At 52.3% G+C, this 6,972-nt stretch overlaps 1 long non-coding RNA gene across 2 annotated transcripts; it reads left to right on the forward strand.

Annotated features, from left to right (window-relative positions):
* The first annotated feature begins 1,989 nt into the window (after positions 1–1,989).
* Positions 1,990–3,691, forward strand: LOC136626990 (uncharacterized). 2 transcript variants are annotated; one of them, XR_010792728.1, is made up of 4 exons: positions 1,990–2,357; positions 2,404–2,494; positions 3,238–3,345; positions 3,479–3,691. It is a non-coding gene; the product is annotated as an uncharacterized lncRNA (long non-coding RNA). The 2 variants fall into 2 exon arrangements; XR_010792727.1 differs by lacking the exon at positions 1,990–2,357 and having other exon boundaries at positions 2,381–2,494; positions 3,479–3,690.
* The last annotated feature ends 3,281 nt before the right edge of the window (positions 3,692–6,972 follow it).

Here is a 6,972-nt window from a genome sequence, read left to right on the forward strand (position 1 = left end):
ACCCACCGGCGGTACATAAAAATATCCCATTGCATTGCCCAACACAGCTGAGGTAGTAATGTCGTGCTTAATGCAGGTGGGCTTCGGCCCACACTGCATGCCCCAGTCTGACTGGGGTTCTTTAGAAGTGGAAACAGATGCATTTATAATTCCCTGTGGACCCACAGCATGGGTGGGTGCCAGGAAGCCACCGGCGGTACATAAAAATATCCCATTGCATTGCCCAACACAGCTGAGGTAGTAATGTCATGCTTAATGCAGGTGGGCTTCGGCCCACACTGCATGCCCCAGTCAGACTGGTAATATGTACCTTAACCGTAACCTCGTTGGTGGTAATGTGGTGGTGACTGCGGACTTGGTAGCGCGGTTTTATGTAGTTGGTTTTCGGAATGTGGCCAGGATTAAGTGGGCCGTGGCGGGGGGTTAAGTGGGCCAATGCAAAGGTATTTGCCAAGTATGTTTTCATTGTTGGAGGAGGAGGGGGATGTTTTGGAGGCACTATGTGTCCTCTACACGTGTCCGTGGTTATATGCACCTTAACAGTAACAGCGTTGGTGGGAAATGGCCTCGCCGCCATCATGTCTTTGTGAAGCCTCTGTTTCCACACCCCAGTGACATACCATTAGCAGCGGTATAGGCAGAGCCCAGAATTATTATGCCATGCTTTTACAGTGCTCCCGCCGACTCAGCCTTGACTGGGGAGCGGTGACACAGTCTTGGTGGGGAGCCATAAAGCTGTCCAGGGCCTTAAAGACTGTTGCACTGCCTGTGCTGTACATGCTGCTCGATCTCCGCACCTCCCCTGCTACCTGGCCCTCGGAACTGCGCCTTCTGCCACTAGCGCTGTCGGATGGGAATTTTACCATCAGCTTGCCCACCAGGGTCCTGTGGTACAGCAACACTCTCGAACCCCTTTCCTCTTCGGGAATGAGAGTGGAAAGGTTCTCCTTATACCGTGGGTCGAGCAGTGTGTACACCCAGTAATCCGTAGTGGCCAGAATGCGTGTAACGCGAGGGTCACGAGAAAGGCATCCTAACATGAAGTCAGCCATGTGTGCCAGGGTACCTGTACGCAACACATGGCTGTCTTCACTAGGAAGATCACTTTCAGGATCCTCCTCCTCCTCCTCCTCAGGCCATACACTCTGAAAGGATGACAGGCAAGCAGCATGGGTACCGTCAGCAGTGGGCCAAGCTGTCTCTTCCCCCTCCTCCTCATCCTCCTCATGCTCCTCCTCCTCCTCCTGAACGCGCTGAGATATAGACAGGAGGCATATTACCAAAGGAGGCCTGAGTTCTCCTATGGGGCCGATTCAGCCAATCAGCTGGCTGGAATCGGCACCACGTGACACAGCGGCGTGCCCGCGCATTGCCGTGCACAGGATTGTGCTGCCTGAGTTCACAGGAGGCGGCTCTGCAGCTCGGCAGCCTCACGCACGTGCCATGCCTGGCCCACATCTTTAATTTGGTGGTTCAGCGCTTTCTGAAAAGCTACCCACACTTGTCAGACCTGCTCGTAAAGGTGCGCCGGCTCTGCGCACATTTCCGCAAGTCCCACACGGACGCTGCCACCCTGCGGACCCTGCAACATCGGTTTAATCTGCCAGTGCACCGACTGCTGTGCGACGTGCCCACACGGTGGAACTCTACGCTCCACATGTTGGCCAGGCTCTATGAGCAGCGTAGAGCTATAGTGGAATACCAACTCCAACATGGGCGGCGCAGTGGGAGTCAGCCTCCTCAATTATTTTCAGAAGTGTGGGCCTGGTTGGCAGACATCTGCCAGGTCCTTTGAAACTTTGAGCAGTCTACCCAGGTGGTGAGCGGCGATGCTGCAATCATTAGCGTCACCATTCCTCTGCTATGCATCTTGAGAAGTTCCCTGCAAAGCATAAAGGCAGACGCTTTGCGCTCAGAAACAGAGCCGGGGGAAGACAGTATGTCGCTGGATAGTCAGAGCACCCTCCTGTCTGCATATTACCAAAGGAGGCCTGAGTTCTCCTATGGGGCCGATTCAGCCAATCAGCTGGCTGGAATCGGCACCACGTGACACAGCGGCGTGCCCGCGCATTGCCGTGCACAGGATTGTGCTGCCTGAGTTCTCCTGTGCGGCCGATTCAGCCAACAGCGGCGTGCCCGCGCATTGCCGTGCACAGGATTGTGCTGCCTGAGTTCTCCTGTGCGGCCGATTCAGCCAACAGCGGCGTGCCCGCGCATTGCCGTGCACAGGATTGTGCTTTGCCCGCGCTTTCACATGCTCAGTGCCTTGCCATGCACTCGTGTGCACACAGGATTGTGCCTTGCCCGCGGTTTACATGCCACTCGTGTGTGTGCACAGACAGTTATTGATTTGGCAGGTATTTTTTGCGCTTTTTGGCAGGTATTTTTTGTGCTTTTTGGCAGGTATTTTTTGTGCTTTTGCCAAAGGTGATTATTTCTTTTGCGCAAGTGGATTTGCCAGCGGAAGTTTTACACAGGACTACTAAAAGCCAAGGTAAGCTGCTGCATCTGCTCATTTAATTGCGCTCTTACTTCCCCTGCGCGCATTGGCGGAGAGGCGGCCAATTCTGCATGCCGCTGCATTGTCCACGAGCGCGATCCCCAGCATGCCGCTGCATTGTCACCGCTGCATTGTCCACGAGCGCGATCCCCAGCATGCCGCTGCATTGACGCCGCGATCGTGAGCATGGAGCTGCATGCATTGTCGCCGCTGCATTGTCCACGAGCGCGATCCCCAGCATGCCGCTGCATTGTCTCCGCGATCCCCAGCATGCCGCTGCATGCATTGTCGCCGCTGCATTGTCCACGAGCGCGATCCCCAGCATGCCGCTGCATTGTCTCCGCGATCCCCAGCATGCCGCTGCATGCATTGTCGCCGCTGCATTGTCCACGAGCGCGATCCCCAGCATGCCGCTGCATTGTCTCCGCGATCCCCAGCATGCCGCTGCATGCATTGTCGCCGCTGCATTGTCCACGAGCGCGATCCCCAGCATGCCGCTGCATTGTCGCTGCGATCCCCAGCATGCCGCTGCATGCATTGTCGCCGCTGCATTGTCCACGAGCGCGATCCCCAGCATGCCGCTGCATTGCTACGTGTGGAGACGCGGTTACCTGAGATTTGTGCGCTGTGCGCTGCTACGTGTGGAGACAACACCCAAGATTTGTGCGCTACGTGTGGTGAGTACGTCACCTGAGATTTGCGTGACGCCACCTGACGCCACCTGTCTTTTTTTGCAGATTTGTGCGCCTTATTGCAAAATAACGTGTGGAGAGGATCCTGACGTTTGGACACGTTTCGAGAAGAATTTCGCTTCGCTCGGACACCATCTGACATCACTCAGCGAGGTAAGCTGCTGCATCTGCCCAAATTTTGATCGCGTGCATCTGCTGATATGCGCATATTTGGCGGTTTTCTCCTGCATCACCAGATATGTGCATTTTTGCTTGCATGTGGTGATATGCTCTCCGTTTTCCACAGGACGACTCGTGTGGAGAGGAACCTGACATTTGGCTGCGGTTTGTACAACGTACGGAACCGGAGATTGGCGTTTTAGGTGCTGATCTCACATTTGCCCCCCGCCTTTTGGAGAGGACGACTCTTCTGGAGAGGAATTTCGCTTCGCTAGGACATCACGTGACGTCACTCGGCGAGGTAAGCTGCTGCATCTGCCAAATTTTTCATTGCTTGCATCTGCTCATGTGTACATGCATGCGTGCCTTGTGCGTGCCTGCCTGTATGCGTACATGCATGCATGCCTTGTGCGTGCCTGCCTGTATGCGTACATGCATGCATGCCTTGTGCGTGCCTGCCTGTATGCGTACATGCGTGCCTGCATGCCATGTGCGTGCATGCATGCCTTGTGCGTACAGGCATGCGTACGTGCCTTGTGCGTACAGGCATGCGTACAGGCATGCGTACGTGCCTTGTGCGTACAGGCATGCGTACGTGCCTTGTGCGTACAGGCATGCGTACAGGCATGCGTACGTGCCTTGTGCGTACAGGCATGCGTACGTGCCTTGTGCGTACAGGCATGCGTACGTGCCTTGTGCGTACAGGCATGCGTACAGGCATGCGTACGTGCCTTGTGCGTACAGGCATGCGTACGTGCCTTGTGCGTACAGGCGTGCGTACAGGCATGCGTACGTGCCTTGTGCGTACAGGCATGCGTACAGGCATGCGTACGTGCCTTGTGCGTACAGGCATGCGTACGTGCCTTGTGCGTACAGGCATGCGTACAGGCATGCGTACGTGCCTTGTGCGTACAGGCATGCGTACGTGCCTTGTGCGTACAGGCATGCGTACGTGCCTTGTGCGTACAGGCATGCGTACAGGCATGCGTACGTGCCTTGTGCGTACAGGCATGCGTACGTGCCTGTATGCGTACAGGCACGCGTACGTGCCTGTATGCGTACATGCACGCGTACGTGCCTGTATGCGTACATGCACGCGTGCCTTATGCGTACATGCATGCGTGCCTGTATGCGTACATGCCTGTATGCGTACATGCATGCATGCCTTGTGCGTGCCTGCCTGTATGCCTATGTGCGTGCATGCATGCAATGTGCGTGCATGCATGCCTTGTGCGTGCATGCCTGTATGCGTGCGCGCATGCCTGTATGTGTGCGCGCATGCCTGTCTGCTCACCCACTTACTCAGCCACCCCCCCTCTCTCTCACACACACACTTGCTGTGTTAAATTCGTCTTATTGGCCGAAAAAGACATAACATTAGATTTGAGCATTTAATTCCTTTTTTTAGCAAACGTACAGGTTCCATCCCAATACTGCACCAACCTTCGGAGAAACATACCAATTGTCCAAATACGATGTCTTTATCTGTTAAAGTAGGAGTGAAGAAAAGCAGGGACAGTGCAATAACTATGAAAACCCACGGAATTAAGCCAATTGCAGGCAGGGTTAATTTTTTTTTTTTCTTCCTCGTTATAGGTCAGCTGATACGTTTTGGTCAGACTCTTGCACTGTGGTAACCGTTTCCGCTGCTCGCAACCACAGAGTTCAATCACCAGAGAGCCAGAAGTTCCCAGATGTTGGCTCCGGGGGACGCTTAAAAGCTGGAAATGGCCCATCCCTGCTATGGAAATACATCATCAGGATCTGATGGAGCAGTACGATGCATGTGATGCTGCTCACTGTCCCTCGTTAGTCGGTTCACAGTTTATACACTAAGCTATTTATCCCCTTAGAGAACAAGCCTGTTTGTGCCTTAGTGACAGACCGAAAATTTGGAACTTTACATGTGTCACTTGACATATCATAAGTCCGTAAAGGTTTTGCATATCCAAGTGACTGACATTTTTTTCTTCCCCTTGTTGTACTTCTGTTAGGTAGTAAAAAGGACTGTTAAAAGTTGTGTATATTTATTAAAATTGCTACTTTGCACAATTTTGAATTTTCATTTTTTCACATTGTCAAATGTCATATATAAAATAAGTGCCAACATACTGTACAAATTTTTGCGAACATATAGATTTCCATCTGTACACTTTATTCTGGAAGCACGGTTTAAAACTTTTGTACATTTATTTTTTCCATCTAGGAGACGTACAAATTTAACATTACTTTTCAGAATTTTGAGGAACACTTAGTTTTCCTACACCAATCCAAGTTTGCAAAGGCTGCTAGGTGTCATAATTAAGGATGAGTGAGTATACTCGCTAAGGCACTACTCGTCCGAGTAATGTGCCTTAGACGAGTATCTCCCTGCTCGTCCATAAAGATTCGGGGACCGCTGCGGCTGACAGGTGAGTCGCAGGGGAGATAGAGAGAGATCTCCCCTCCGTTCCTCCCCGCTCTCCCTCGCGGCGGCCCCCGAATCTTTAAGGACGAGCAGGGAGATACTCGTTTAAGTCACATTACTCGAACGAGTAGTACCTTAGCAAGTATACTCGCTCATCCTTAATTATGACACCTAGCAGCCTTTGTGACATAGACAAAAGGCGGCTGTGTTTATGGGTCTTTTCTGTTTAATGCATTGCAGTAAAATATTGCGCAGTTTTTCAGGATCCTCCGTCATAATTTTTTTTTTTTTAAAAAGCGTATTAAAAACAAGGGAGTCACTGGGAAAAAACAGTTCATTAAAAGAAGGGTTTAAAGATTGCTGAACGTCGAGGGTCTCTTCACTGTCTGCCAGCCTTCCCGTTCTCAAGGACGTCAGATCTGCAGGAAATGACGAGAAATCAGCAGGTTAACAGTCACATCCCACCAGTATTACTGATTCCTAGATCCGCTCAACCCACTTACAATGACCACTACTCCCTCAACCAGGTCAGAAGAATTATGCATGCATCTATACATGCATCTATGCATACATACATGCATCTATGCATGCATACATGCATGTGTGCATCTATGCATGCATGTACGCGTGCATGTACACGCATGCGTGCATCTATACATAAATGCATGCATACGCACATACGCATACAGGCATGCATGTACGCATAAGGCACGCGTGCATGTACGCATAAGGCACGCGTGCATGTACGCATACAGGCACGCGTGCATGTACGCATACAGGCACGTACGCATGCCTGTACGCACAAGGCACGTACGCATGCCTGTACGCACAAGGCACGTACGCATGCCTGTACGCACAAGGCACGTACGCATGCCTGTACGCACAAGGCACGTACGCATGCCTGTACGCACAAGGCACGTACGCATGCCTGTACGCACAAGGCACGTACGCATGCCTGTACGCACAAGGCATGCCTGTACGCACAAGGCATGCCTGTACGCACAAGGCATGCATGCACGCACATGGCATGCAGGCACGCATGTACGCATACAGGCAGGCACGCACAAGGCATGCATGCATGCACGCATACAGGCAGGCACGCACAAGGCACGCATGCATGTACACATGAGCAGATGCAAGCAATGAAAAATTTGGCAGATGCAGCAGCTTACCTCGCCGAGTGACGTCACGTGATGTCCTAGCGAAGCGAAATT

This window comes from Eleutherodactylus coqui, chromosome 5 (assembly GCF_035609145.1).
Source record: "Eleutherodactylus coqui strain aEleCoq1 chromosome 5, aEleCoq1.hap1, whole genome shotgun sequence".
Classification (NCBI taxonomy): domain Eukaryota; kingdom Metazoa; phylum Chordata; class Amphibia; order Anura; family Eleutherodactylidae; genus Eleutherodactylus; species Eleutherodactylus coqui.